The sequence below is a fragment of the Heliangelus exortis genome, chromosome 12 (assembly GCF_036169615.1).
Source record: "Heliangelus exortis chromosome 12, bHelExo1.hap1, whole genome shotgun sequence".
NCBI classification, from domain to species: domain Eukaryota; kingdom Metazoa; phylum Chordata; class Aves; order Apodiformes; family Trochilidae; genus Heliangelus; species Heliangelus exortis.
Window position 1 is genome coordinate 21,126,303 of NC_092433.1, and position 14,930 is coordinate 21,141,232.

The window sequence follows — 14,930 nt, forward strand, 5'->3', positions numbered from 1 at the left end:
TCTAGTTATGCATTTTTAGAGAGAACACATACAAGTTGCAAACACAGCACGGCTAAGCAGCCACACACAAATATGCTAGCTCTTCAACATCCACCTCCACAGTCAACTGCACAAAGACAGCAGTTAACTATGATTTCGGTATAAAGAAATTGGGCTTGACGACTTGCTTGCCAATTGGAATCAAGCAGTAATACACTGAAAGCCTCAGCCAAAATCAGAATGTTTCCTCCCACATTCATGGCAGAGTCCACATGAAAAAAAACACAAAACCAACACAGAACCTTTACCTAAAGCAACACAAAAAGACATCAGAAATCGCGCTAAAGTTTACCTGCCACTGAGGAGATGCAAGCTTATAACCAGAGCCCAAACTAAGCAGGACCCATGTTAATGGCTCCTTAAAAAACCACTGTTCAGTGTGGGAGGAGCTGAACAGGAAGAGTGGCACAACACAACAACACCCAGCTGCAACAGGAAGGCTGAGGAGGTAGGGGCTGCACCAACTGGAAGCTGACACAGCCAAGAACCATATCCCCACACACCTATACAGGACTGTTTTCCACCAACACCTCCACCTTGCTAGTCAATCACCACTGGCCCAAATCAGGCAAGTTCAGTCATAACAGATGCTGACCAATAATTGCTCTTTTTCCATGTTGCACCTTTTAACCATTCTTCAGCCTCACTTGCAGTAACATACCCCCATGGTACAGACAGGTGATATTACACCTCACTAGGTGACCTACTAAAGCACAAGAGGCTTCTCCAGCCCTCTGCCATAGGCAGTGATTTGCAGACACTGAGCCTCTACTGGTGCAGTGCTTCTATCAAGCACAGAAAAGGTTACAGTCTTTTTGCTCCAAACTAGCATACCTGGAAATAATGAAAACCACATTTATTTGCTAACAAGATAATCACCACAGCAACTAGCTTCCAGGAAAATTACAGCCAAAACCTCCAGAACAAAGACAGGCCACTAAGGAATTTTTTAAAGGAGACGCACCAGCTCACAAAAATCTGAAAAATACTGAAATTTGCCAAATTTATCTGTGAAGAAACTGTAAGCAAGCATCTGCAAACTTATCATAACCCATCATACAAGTGGAATAAATGGCACTACCATGCTTCCCAATACTTCAGTTCCCTTTAATGTTCTTTGGAACCTTTTTAACACCTTGTAGGGCAGTTCTAGGGTAACACTTCTCCAGTGTACACAACTTCCTCTTTCAGACCACTTCTTCATATCAAAACTTTAATCTTATAATCAAATTTCTAGCCATTCCACAGATTAGTGCTTACTTCTAGTAATGAGTTTGAATAATGAAACCTGCAGTTACTGCAAACTACGCTTAAAAGATACTTTCCATGAAATAATGTTTACAAAAGTGGATCAACCTCAATTTACAGAGGACATAGAGCTTTTTAGACAAACCTTTTTGAGAAAGATGCCCTGTTTTTAACTGATAGAATTACAGAGACCATAACTTATTTCTATACAAAAAAAGGCATCTAGGTGCACCTAAGGCATCTAAGAATCCAAGTCCCTGATAAACTACCTGAAATGCATACCAAGATAGTTATGGGCAGCTCAGCAAATTACTTCACTCTTGAAGTCCTGGTGCTCATTTTCATGAAAGCAGCTCACAGGAAACAAAAATACTTTTCTGTCCAATGCTATTTTAGTGAACATCACAGTCAAGTAACAATACCCAGGTTAGACTGAGAAATGCTTTTAAAGACCCCCCACACGAAGTTCTGCCTGCTTAGCCCAAACATTTCTCAAGGTCTCATCCCTTGATCTCAGCTCTGCTTGTAAGAGAATGGCAAGAGGAGTACAAGCAGTGCAGAAAAGGATCCCCTTCTCAACCTCAGCACTGCACTGCTCGTGACAGCTTCCAGGAGCTGGACTGTGTCTGTTCAGTCCAGCCCTGTTGTAGAAACAGCACCATGTGTTCAGCCAGCCTGTTGGGTAGGTTAGATCTGCCTCTCTCCGGTATCTCTCAGCTTAATCACTGGAGCTCATGAACAAAACCTCTGAAGAAAAAAGCATGTCTGCTAAACATGTACTGTGCAGCAATGTAGCATGCTAAATGACTCAGTCAGGTATCTCCCTTCAGCACATTAGTTTTCCTTTAAACAAACAAAACTAATGAACAATCAGACTCCTCTGCAAGGCAGAGATGTTCTTGGGTACCTTTTCCTGTAACCCACAATTACATGGTAACATTGTGACTGCTCTGGAGTGTTAGCACAAACAGTAAAGATAACCATTTCCAAGTGGTTTACAAAAGGAGACTCAACAGATGGTATCAGTTCACACTGGCCTCTTAGCCCATCCAGAGGAATGAGGCTGACCTCCTCATTCTAGGTTCAGAATTTAACATGAAGTACAACTAAAAGCATTAAGGTAAAAGACAGCTGTGCAAGCTGGTAAACTTCTCTCCATCTTCTGTCACCTGGGTGGGACAGAGCTAGGACACAGTCACAAAGCAGAGCCCATGCAGCTCTGCTAGCCTTGTCCACTGCAGGCAGACTGCCCCATGGGGCTGCTGCTTTCTGTCAACACAAGGCTGTGCACTGACCTGTGCACAGGAGGGCAAGCAAGGCCTACTTCTTTTCCAGCCTTCATTGAAGATGCTTTCCACTTCAAAGGAAGTATCTTCTCAATTCATCTGAATATTTATCTAGCCAAATAGAGAAACCTAGAATTCTCTTTACCCTATCACCAGATGGCCTTTTCTTCCCATTTGTCATAAGTCATAGTAGGCATACCTACCTCAAAATTGCTCAGGCAGGCTTGACTCTTTGCATAGATATGCTCACAGTTGTAATCCAAATGTCTTCAATTGAGTTTAATTTTAAAAATACTCAGAAGTATAAATTCCACAGGAAACAAGAAAGTCAGGGGAGGGAAGGAGATATGAATGCTTCTACATGTGCTGACAGCTGCAGTCAGTAGCATAGGTCATTTTCAGTGTAAAACTTGGCAACGAAGCTTCTTTGTAAAGGAGAAAGACCTGCCAAAATTAACAACAGAACAAACAGCATTAACATTTGATAACCAACAAAACAGCACCACAACTGAGAGTCTCCTTTGAAAAAAAAATTAATTCTTATTTGAAAGACAGCGTTTCTGATACCTTTGACATATTTAAAATTAGAAACAACCTCTGAAAATACCTCAGATTCTGAGTACTTCAACATAATAATCTCAAGGAGGTAAATTCTCTAAGCATTCAGATACTGCTTAATCACTATAGAGCATAAAGCACAGCATCACACTAGAGAAGGCAGCTCAGGAGATGCCTCCGTGTTCACTATGTATTTTCACACAGGAATGCTTGGGGGACCAGTGTCAAGTTGAAGAACTAAGCTGCTCTTTAACACAAGGACCAACACAGAGAGTGATGGAAGTCCAACACAGCATTTACCTAAACACAGCCCTTTATCTAAAGGGCTCACCAGACACAGAAGGACATTCTTGAACTGCTCAGGCTGAGGGCATTACTTCTTCAATGGTCATGCTTGTAGCCCAGAAGTGTGCTACTAAGGGCTTCCACCTTGCAGAGACATTTGATGTTAAGGTATATGGTCGAGGAACACAGTTCCTGATGGGGTGGTTATGTTACTTCCATCCTCCACACTTCCACTCAGATCTTCATACCTTCACACCTTTGCCAACCCAGGAAGTGTCTTCAAGCTTCCTCACTAAGCAAATCTTTTAGTGAAAGTGATGGAACCCACTGTCCATGCCTTGTTGGTAGATGTTACTAAGGCTCATGGGGTATTTCTGATATCACTGGCCATAGCAGCTGCACACTGTTCAGCTGACGAGCAGTTCCAGTTCTAAGGCTCATAGCTTTTGGCACCTGTAAAGCTCAGAAGCCACTGCTAAACCTGAAGCTCTCTACTCCAAAGGCCTGTCTCTGAAAATCCATTTTTAGAACATCAAGATCGGAGCTCGCTTACATGCCAGCACAGTAAAATAACCAGGGTCTCCATTACCTCACCACAAGCTGGTAGAGGGGCGGGACGGGCGCAGGTGACCCCCAGTCCCCGGGTGTCACAGCTGCCAGGCTGGGCACGCCGGCTGCCCCGGCTCGAACCCGCCCGCCCCAGCAGCGCCTTTGCAGACATTTCTGCGCGCACGTACCGGGCCCGCGGCCTCGGGAGGGGCTGGCGGCCCCAGGGCGGCACCGGGCCCGCGTAGGGCGGACACCGACCCCGCACCGACCCCTCCGCCAGGGGCACCTGCGCCACCACCCCCTCCCCGCCGCCCCGGCATCCACGCCCGCGAGCCCACCGGGCCGGAACGCGGGGAATGGGGCGGGAGACCCCGTCCGGGAGGGCTCCGAACCGGCCACGGGGAAAGGGGGGGGGAGGGGGGGGGCGAGAAAGCGCGGCCGAACAGGTCTGGCAACGGGTGAGGCCCCGGCCCGGCCCGGCCCGGCCCCGCGGGGTCCCTGCAGCTCCGGTCCCGCCGCCCCGCCGCAGGGTTCCACTCAGACGCCCCGGGCCCCCCCCTAGACCCCCTGTCTCGCGCTACCCACCGGCCGAGCCGAGGCCCCGCGCGCGCCGCCGGCGGTTGCTCCATCCTCGCGCGCGCGCCGCCAGAGTGTTCGCCGTGGCCGCGCGCGCGACGTCAGCGCGCAGCCTCGAGAGGCGGGGCGGGGAGCGGCGCGCGCGGCGACGTCCGCCGGCGGGGGACAGGGCCACGCGACGGACCACGCCCATCAACATCTCCTCCTCGCGGCCGAGGCCACGCCCACAGCCACCGCCCCGCCCCCCGGGCATGCGGGCACGGGACCGGGGCGGGGCTCTCCGGGGGCGTCCCGCGAGTCCCCGTGCCAGGCCCGGCCGTGAGCCTGAACCCCGGCGTGCAGCGGCCGAGCTGCCTGTGCTGCGGGGAGGACCCACAGGGGGAACCGGGCTGCAGGGTGGTTTGTGACCGTGGGTTTGCTGGAGGAACAAACACTTCCAGGGATGCGGCATCCACAGGTGCTCCGGGCAAGGTGTCCCAGTGTCTCACCACCCCTCAAGGTCACGAATTTCTTCCTAGTGTCTAAATCTACCGTGCTCAGGGGTTTTATGACCATATAGAAACTCCTGAAACAGTCATACTGTATTGTACATATTTTAGATGGGCTCCTTGAGCAGCTGCTTCTGGTTTTCCACCATCATTTTCACCTAGCAGTGAGTTCCAGTGTTCTGGAAAAGCACCAAGGACCAGGATCTCAAAGACTTCTTCAGCTGACCTGACCATCTCTCTTCATTTGAACAGCAATGTTATCTAGGGTGACTGTAACTGTGTATTTTTAGAAGGCTGCACCCTTTCCAGAAGCCGATTTGATGAAAAATCTTTCATGATCTGTATTTGTTTCATGCAATTAATGTGTTTAGCTGCAAAAAACCACAGAATTTACACAACTTGACTTTTATTTCAAATAAGTGCCCATTACTTCTTACATTTTTTCACATAAAGCTCAAGAATTAATGAACCATCCATTTATCTCTCCAACTCAAATACCCTTCTCACCATCCCCTGCTATCTCTTCTCCCCACATCCCTCTCCCAGGTCTCTCTCTCATGGGTCCTGAAGCTGCAGAGCAGAGACTGGCTGTGGCGTAGGGAAGGCAAGAGCTGCATGCTGAATTCAAGTTTAAGTTAGTCACGGGGTATTCAGAAAGGACACGAATCCTGATATGCCAAGCAAACCTAAAGACAGGAAATAAGAGATACTGAATCTTTGTCTACTAAAGTGAACATGCACCATGGTCATAGCCAGAATTCTGCTGCAGAGCGAGGGGGGTGATGGATGTATCATCTGCCAACGGCTTCCCCCACCTCGCTGCCTTCCTTCTTTGATGCTTCAGTGGTCAAATAACCCCTATGCCTTTTCATAAACAAGGTGGTCACCTAAGGTCTGGCCAGGCATTGCCTGGTTTGCAGGATCTAAGAAATTAATTCATTTAAAGCTGACAGGAACTTTGTTCCTTCCCCTAGCTCATAAAAAAAGCATTTTGCGGAATTAGTAAGAGATCTTTTTCTCTTTAAATGATTTTCCACCTCTCCTCCTTGTCAAACCACATGTTGGGATCTTGTGTCAGCACATGGGAACAGACATTAAATTTGGCTTTAAACATGAGCCTAAGAAGTACAGCATGATTAAGAACATCAGATTCAAAAGTTCAAAGGAAAAGAGGAAATCTGTGCTTTTAGACAACTCACAGAAGTGATGAACCAGATAGCTGAGGAAGTAATCAAGAGTACACTCAACCCTCTCTGCAGGTACTGGGTATTGATGTTTTGCTTATTAATTGTATTCCTTCTTTACATACTTTCTAATAGAACTTTCTGCAATATATTTCTACATACTTTATCTTGTACTGTGTAAATCATGTTCAAAAAATATTTTATATTCACTAATTCAAAGAGGGGAACACTGCAAATCTACAAATAGGCATACAGGGAGAGGCTTTTATATCATAGCTTTATAGCATCTTCTCTGTTTCTTCAGAACAAGTGAAAGGAAAAGGTGCTCAGTGCCTGTGAAAGTCAGACAGCACCATGTTTCTTTGCATGCACAGCCCAGATCTGTGGACCTACATGTACCTATGGACAGGAGCCAACAGTTGTTACAGAGACTTCTGATTTGGACACTTACCTGAACTATCCCTGTAATAAAGCTCTAGAGTTTCAGGTGATTGATGTGCTGACTTAAAATCCATTCACTCCTTGCACAGAAGGAAACACTTTGAGCCTCACTGGTCTCTGTCCAACATAGTGGCTTGTGCCACTTTGCAAAGTGAATGCAAAATAAGCACAGCAGTTATTTTTCTGATCTAGTAGCTTTCAGCACAGCTCTTAATACTCATTTGCACAAGGAACTCCTGTGACAGACTGTGGGTCTAAATAGAACATAGGAGGATGATAGCTGGGCTGAAACACCAGAGCTAACAGCTTGCAGGGGCTAAAACTGGGAAGGGTCCCTTTGGGCTTCTATAAATTGATTTTGATTCCTACAGGGAAAAAAAACCCCAACAGAACAGCTTGTGGACTGATTAGATTTACCTTCCTATGCCTTCCTAAAAATATTGCATTTACTATCCTGATCAGTTCTACCAATGCCACCTTTGTTTTGTTAGCCAGACCCTTCAGTACGATGGGAGTTCCCAGCCTTGTCAATATAAACCCTTGTACGTCCAGATCATGGGGTTTTTTTTTTGTCCTGTCTTTGTTTAATTTTTGTTCTGTCAATAGGGAGTTGCTGGGAAGAAACCAAGTAGCAGACTGAAGATGGACATGAAATAACGAGGTGAATTGAATGTAAGGGACTGATAAATTATATTCAGATTAAAGCTTAGTTCTTTAATCTCCAGTCACTATAGAAACTAACCCTGCTGACTGCTGGGATACCATTTCAGAAGAACCAGCAGGCTTCCGTTATACTGCCAGAAACAGTGAATAAAGAACATGAGCTACTCTGGGAGTTTGTTACAGAGAGAAACACAAGCTCTGGAGGGCAGTTCTGAATGGTGAAAATGGTGAAAAACATTTGCTGATCTGACCTGGCAAAAATCTACCTTTTAATGAAGCATCAGGTCTCAGAGAGATCTTATAGCAACAACCATGAGTTTATGACTGCCATTCTCTGATTCCCTTTACTTTTGCATAGCTTTTCATTCCTTTTTGCACAGTGTCAGAAGACATGCCTATATTATGGGCATCATCCAGTATCCATGCGATACAGTTGGACTGGAGATGTCTCAGAAAATAGATGCTGGATCACTGACCATCTGACTCTCCCCTGTGAGTCAAGTCAGATGTGGTGCCTTGTCCAAATGTCAGGAGGAAGGACTTAAAGCTTGAATTCCTGTCTTTCACATGAGAAAGAAAACCAAGGTCTCTTCTGGTTACAGGTAAAAAAAAGGCCCTGATAACTGGCAAGCATGGGGTCTTTTTGTGGTTTTGGTTTTGTTTTGTTTTTTCTTCTTGGCTTTGCCTGATATTATTTCACTTGGACTTTGCCTCCTGTATTCAAAAATCTTTATATTTTTCTTTTCTGACATTAGACAGGTGACTGGTCACAGACCAGTGTCTGTACTCTAGGGGTGGGTCCATATAGCAATGGCTACATACAGCTGCATGGACACAAACTTCTTTTATGCATGCAGCAAATTTAGCTTCCTGCACAATACTGTATGCTTAAAGAATAAACAAAGTAACTTGTGTACGCAAGCACAAAATTAGGCATGTACATTTGAAACATACAATGAAGTAATGTATACTGGAAGACAGGAGAATAATTTTAAAGCTGTTCAGGTTAAATAAGTTACTGCTCTCTCAGAAATTCCAGCCACACCAGCAGTTGCACAAGAGGAGGAAGAAAATGTATCTGTCTTTTGAAAGTAAGAAATAAAGCAGAACACGGAACCTTGCTTGGAAACACAGTGGCAACTCTTTTGGCATATCTTTTAACCTTCATTTGCATGCTCTGACAGAAATGTCAGCAATCATAACAACATTGCTTTTGCTGTCATGTCAGGAATAAAAAGTGCTGAGCTCACCAGTAAAAAAGGGGAAGGGGATAAAAAAGAGTTAACCCTGCAGGGTTCAAATGAGAACAGGCCATCAGCTTGGAAGGGGTCAGGAGTTCACTAAGAAATTTCCACAAATACAGGGTGATGTCATGGCAAAGAGTGCTTTCATGGCAAAATGACACCTGTTCATCAGGTAAATCTGGAAAGACTGGGTAGAATAGGAGATAAAGTTCTCCCAGACTATTACACTGGAAGCTGTGACATAGCAAGGCCCAAATACCCACTCAGAGATTGAGTCAACTCAGCTCAGTGTTTAGAGGCAGTACTGAGTCCTAGGAGACATCACCAGGAAATCAGGATTCCAAGTCAGATGTGGACTTTGAATTCACAGAATAAACTTTTCTAACCTGTCAGATAACTGAATATGGATTTGGATACCTGAATACTGATTTGGATACCTGAATACTGATTTGGATACCTGAATACTGATTTGGATTGAATTTTGCAGCTAGTATTGCCTTTCCCTCCCATGGAGGGCCTGTGCTGAGACCACGCACAGCAGTGGTAACACTGCAATTCCGTATGTGAGAAAAAGGCTCACTATGGAATAAGCGTGCCTTGCTTTGAAACTTCTTCTCACTGAAGCAGAAAACCCTGGCAGGAAAGAATGGAGCATAGCTGGGCAACATCTTGTTTTCATGCTCCAGAGATTGCAGGGAATGCTGCAAATGCTGTAAATGAAGACTGATTTCCATGCGGCTTTGCATGCGCAGAAGGTACCATGGAGAGGGGAGAAAAAAAAATGCATTTTTCCTAAATTGGGTGGGACCAACAGAATATTTGTCCACTAACACTCTGCTAGAGTGTTCTGTACATGCACACTATGGAGCAAAATTATAGCTTCTTTATTTCCTCTTAGCCTTATTGGTGGTAAATTACCAAGACAGAGGCTAGATCTCTGAAGCAAAGGCTGCCTAACAGGAAGACTCTGCTGGAGAGAAAAAAAGAAAAAGTGGCTGGACAAGAGATGGTCATCTCTTTGAGGAGACATGATGAAATGAATGCTGCATCTTTCTGCAGACTCCCTTTAGTACTCACATTCACCAAGCCCCAGCTGAACCTTTAACAGTTTGTTTTGCCTGTGCAGCTTTTGGAGAGACTTATGTTGGCGAAGCATGGAGCCAAAGTATTTCACAGATACCAGGGGAGCCTTTCACTCATTACTGCAAGAGAAGTAACTTGAGGGAGATGGAAGACCGTCTACTGATGGGTACAGGACAAAATTCTAGGACTTCCCAGCGAGTGCTCTGTAACCTGCCTTCTCTGTTACACACTGAGATCCTTCAGAGGAGGTGGCTGATATGGCTGATTTTGCCTAGCTCAGTCACTGCATGAGAAACCTAGAGACTCTTTCCATACTGGCTGGTACTTTTGCCAACACAGAAACTGCCAACACTCAGACTGTTCACTTAGAAAGGGTTACAAAAGCTTGAAGCTTAAGGAGTCAAACATTAATTAGACTTCTTAAGTGTTCTGTATGTATGGTGAAGTGATTAAAGATGAAAGAGATATTAGTTTAAAGGATTCACATCCTATTTCTCCTCTTGTGTTTAGCAATGGCTAACATCTAGGAGACGTGTGATACCCACATGATAAACAAAGTCCCAATTACTATCATTAAAAAAAGCCTGCAAGGCATCTGTTAATCAAAAGCCCAGTGAAATCATGTTGCTTTACAACAGAAGGAAGGTCCCATGAGCTGCAGCATAACAGAGATGAAAGTTAAAATAGAAAGTGCCCTGATAAAACAATCACTACTGGAAGTGATTTCAGAGGGATAAAATGTAAAGGTTGTTTTTCTCAAAGCCAGTGGCCTGAATTAAAGAAATTTTCTTAATAATACAGAATCACAGAATGCTTGAGTTTGGAAGGGACCTATGGAGGTCATCTGGCCCAACCCCACTCAAGCAAGACCACCTTAGGCCAGCTCCCTAGGACAATGTCCACGTCAGTTACTTAGTATCTCTAAGGATACTAATCCAGATCACTAATGTAGATGTTAAATAGGACTGGTCCCAGTACTGACCCCAAGGGTACATTGGTGGTTACTGGCTTCCAACTAGACCTCCTAATGCTGATCACCACCCTCCAGGCCTGGCCATTCAGTCCATTTTTAAGACACATCACTGGTAGCTTGCCCAGCCCACACATCTGCAGTGTTTCCATGAAAATCTTACGGGAGACAATGTCAGAGGCCTCACTGAGGCCTAGGTAGACAACATTCACTGCTCTCCCTTGTCTTCCAGGACAATCATTTCATCATACGAAGTATCAAGTCAGTCAAGCATGACTTCCCCTTGCCGAAGCCAGGCTGACTAACCCCTGCTTGTTTTCTTCTTGTTGTGCCTGAAAATAGTTTCCAGGATTAGCTACTCCATCACATTGCTAGGGATCAAGGTGAGGCTGAATTGCTTGTGCCCTTACCTTTGCCCTTCCTTCAAACAGGAGTGACATTTGGTTCCTGCCAGCCCTCAGGGACTACCCTCACTCAACATGGTCAAGCAAAAATTATCAAGAGTGTCCTTGCAACAATATCTCCCAGCTCCTTCAGCACTCCTGAGTGCATCCCATCAGAGCACAATGAGTTTGGTTAAGTACTCCCTGACTTGATCTTCTTCTCCTGTCTTCCTTGCTCAAGCCTTTCCCCTGGTCCTGCTTGTAAAGCCTGCAGCAGTCAGACACTCAGTACTGGAGCCTCTTCCAGGTGCTGTGTAACCAGAACCTCTGTCTTGTTGACCAATGCGCCCACATATTTCCTAGTCTTGCTTTTGTCTCCTGTGTCCTTACAGAAGCCCTTCTTGTCTTTGATATCCCTGGCCAGATTTGTGCCTTAGCTTTCCCCAGGGCTGGCAGAGCATGTTTCCCAAATTTCCAGAGATGAGGAATTTGAGGCTCAGAGGACAGGGCCCAGCATCACAGCTGCCAGCAGGGAACAGGTCTGAGCTCCACAGTGATCTGATCCACACCTTGCTGGGACATTTCCTTACTTCGGAAAGCGATTACCATTGATTCCCAGCGGTCTCCAGAATGAAACCCTGGGCATTTTTTTCCCCTCGGTGAGGCACAGCTGCAACACAAGAGTGCGAGCACATCAAACCGAACATTTTTTACCCAGCAGTGCCACCTCCTGCTGCTGGCTTCTCACTGCAACTGGGCTGGCACAGGAGCGCACCCCTTCACGCCGGGGATTGCTCTGGGTCTCTGCCCGCTCCGGGATCCTGGGCACGGGACACGAACCGGATCGTCCCTTCCTGGTCCCCACGGGGGCTTGGGGCCAGTTCCTTGCCCTCCCGCCCCTGCGGCCCCTGGAACTCCCGGTGCCAGCGGGCAGCTGTGGGCCACGCCCGGCCCAGGGCTGTAGAGACACCACCCGCGGGGTGCGTTCCTCAGCGGTCACCGTACAGGCGAGAAAGTCTCGGAGCGGCAGCCAGAGGGAGGCGGTGATGCTGCTCCCTTGCACGCTGCCGCTGCAGGCGGCACAAATTCCACCGGTGCTCCTAAAGCACAGGACAAACCCCAGGGCCCCCGCAGTATCTCCGACCCAGCAATTAAAATCGGTAACGAGCCGGTAACAGGCCCGAGCATTACCGGGACAGACCGGAACCCCGGGCAGACCGGCACTGGCCGCGCCGAGCCGCCAGAGGGCAGCAGCGCCCGCCCACACTCGCCCGGCAGCGCCGGGAGCACCGTGGGCAGGGCCGGGTTCTGAGCGGCAGGACCCCGGCCGCGGCAGAACCGCCATCTCCCACAGCCATACCCTCACCTGTCAGAAGGTGCTACAGGGAAACAAGTGGATTTGATGCTTTAGGTGGTTTTCTGCAAAGCGGGAGCCAGACACAACCCAGGTGTCCCACACGAAGAAGTTCTCACTGGGGAAACAAAAGTTACCAAGAGAGAAAAACATCACATTTCTCCCAGAAAGTTCTTTGCAAACTTCGTCTGAAATACTAACAACTTACTACCCATTAAAACGAAGCTGCCCATGGCGCACAGCTGAAGTGTGGAAACTACAGGCCTTTGAGTTACTCAGGAACAGACTGAGGGACACACTCGTATTCTCTGCATTTTCAAGAGACTGATGGGTGTAGGCTCTCCTTTGGCTGTTCGTGTGAGCTGAATGTCCACAATCTGCCTAGAAGCACAAATCAGTCTGGGAAAAACAGAATTACAAAAACACGGTAAATTTTCCACCTTTTTCTTTTTTTTCCTGTCTTCCATTTTAACTGTAAGAGAGAGCAAAGAAATGAGACTGGCTTGAGAACAGCATCATGCACGCTGTGTAATTTGTAGTGTAACTGGAATAGATGTAAGGAAATAGAATAAAAGTGGTTTTGTAATAAGAGCAAACCACAGAATAGGACAAATGCATTTTGTTATTGCTATTCTTCCTCTGCCATATGATGGAATAGTGTTTTGAGCTAGCTGTAAATACTACTCCCTGGATAAAAGTAAGTGCAAGCTTTCTGTAAAACACATCCTGCAGCAACAGCAGTGGAAAAGATAACAAAAATTCAGCAGAAGAATAGACTGCAAAACTGATTGCTTTGCATGAAACTGAAAGGTTTTGTGAGAGTCTTGAGAGCACTAATAGACCCGAGTGGCCCTGGACAGCTTCACTTGCAGCTTCCATCCATATCCCTGCCCAAAGACCCAGGAACCCCATTTCAGCTCACATCTGGCCTTCGGTCCCTGCCTGAGCTACCTTGAAAGTGTACTGGTTTCTTGCTCTTCTGTAGCAGCTGTTCCCCAGTGATCTGGATCCTGACCATGGACTGATGTGCTCTGCCTCATAGTCACTGGACTGTGCCTAACCGTGGTCACTACCACCTGAACCTGATCCTGAGCTGTAGATTGACCTCCTGGCTTCACCTTATCACCACAAACTGTCTTGATGGTTTGGTTCACCCTCAGGCCTTCCCTTGGGTGCTGCAGGGTGAGCCTTGGCCAGGGAGGCCCTTGTCCTGCTGGCCTTAGTGCCACACACCTCCAGGTTCCCCATCCTGCAGTGAGATTCTGGCCATGCTGCTCCCTGACAGGTTTACTCTGAACCTCTGGATAAAAAAGGGGAGCTTGGGTAGTTATCCCTGTTCCTGCTCAAGGCAGCTTCATGAGAAGCATCCTGACTTAACGTGACAAGGGGAAATCATCCAGCCTCTCCGTGTGGGACAGTGTGAAGTTAAAACTGACATTCATTACAAAGCTATACATCCAAGCTCCATGTTGTGTCCTGGCTGAGACATAAAGGAGAGTGAAGTGGCTGATAGCAATCTCACACCATAGTAAATTATTTCCTTGGGCTCCTGATGAACAGCAGGTGATGCAGAGGTGCCAGGCCTGACAGGAACACATAGCAGGAGGCCATGAAAGACCTTATTGATCCAGTGACTGGAATGAGATGTCCCTGAATAATTACGATCAACCAGAGGGCTTAAGTACTCAGGAACAAGGGATCAGACAACTCAGACAGACAACTAGGAAGGAACGACTTGGTGGCATAATGAGTTTCTTTGTGACTTTGAGTGCTTAACTCCTAGTTCTCATACACTGTAGAGAAAATGTTTCCCTTTTTCAATGCAAGTAAAACTTCCCAGGTTTGCCATCTTCCTGAGGGTGCATGCAGAAAACAGAGTCTGTGGATAAGATAAAATGGATTCAAGCAGGTGAGCACAGCATACTCAGGTGTGTTTCTCAGAGAGACAGTGTTTTCAGGCTTCACAAAGGCAGTAAAAAGCCCATGTACTTCACCATCTCCATTTACTGACAAAATTGGATATTCTTACAAGGAGCCCAGTATACAGAGAGCAATAAAGGAAAAATGCTGGAAGAAGGGCTAATAATAAGGTTGCAGATTTTTACTGTAACATACTAAATAATGAGAAAATGCAAACACTGCTACAAACCAGAAGCAGCAATAAAATCTGTAATCTCTATTTGTGCTAGAGGAGATGAAGTGTCATTAAATAACATCAACTTGTTTCTTTCTGTCAGTTCAGGATGAGTAGCAAGGAGGGAATGTGACTGAAGGGGATTGTTGTTTTACATGAATTCACTCTGTCAATGAGCTCCTACTGGAACTTGAACAAAGTTTGCAAGATATTTGCACATGCCAGCCTACACTGCAGAGTGCATTCAAAGCCTGATAAGTTAACGTGTGCTGGGCTGCTTGAGGTGAAATAGTTAGAAATTAATGCATGCATGGCACAGTCAGAACTGCTACTCACTCCTTCAAAAACAGTTCCTACCAGAGTTCATTCTGAGCAGCCATAACTCCCACTCGGCCAGCCTCTGATCTCAATTATAGCAGTACAGGCTCTGAGAAATAACCCACCT

The 14,930-nt window shown here is 46.4% G+C and overlaps 1 protein-coding gene and 2 long non-coding RNA genes across 6 annotated transcripts in view; 1 reads left to right on the top strand and 2 right to left on the bottom strand.

The window, feature by feature from the left end:
- Window positions 1–4,665, bottom strand: part of TMCC1 (transmembrane and coiled-coil domain family 1) — a 78,839-nt gene extending 74,174 nt beyond the window's left edge. For all 4 annotated transcript variants that reach the window (XM_071756417.1, XM_071756413.1, XM_071756412.1 and 1 more), the window contains exons 1-2: window positions 4,551–4,665; window positions 2,777–3,017 (exon numbers count right to left, since the gene is read on the bottom strand). The gene's annotated coding sequence lies outside the window, so the exon portion shown is untranslated. The remainder of the gene's footprint in view (window positions 1–2,776; window positions 3,018–4,550) is intronic.
- Window positions 4,666–4,817: 152 nt separating this feature from the next.
- LOC139801754 (uncharacterized) lies at window positions 4,818–8,437 on the top strand. The gene is made up of 2 exons (XR_011728293.1): window positions 4,818–5,040; window positions 5,141–8,437. It is a non-coding gene; the product is annotated as an uncharacterized lncRNA (long non-coding RNA).
- LOC139801753 (uncharacterized) lies at window positions 5,419–11,238 on the bottom strand. The gene is made up of 2 exons (XR_011728292.1): window positions 9,019–11,238; window positions 5,419–8,978 (listed from the first exon to the last, which is right to left on the bottom strand). It is a non-coding gene; the product is annotated as an uncharacterized lncRNA (long non-coding RNA).
- Between the last annotated feature and the right edge of the window lie 3,692 nt (window positions 11,239–14,930).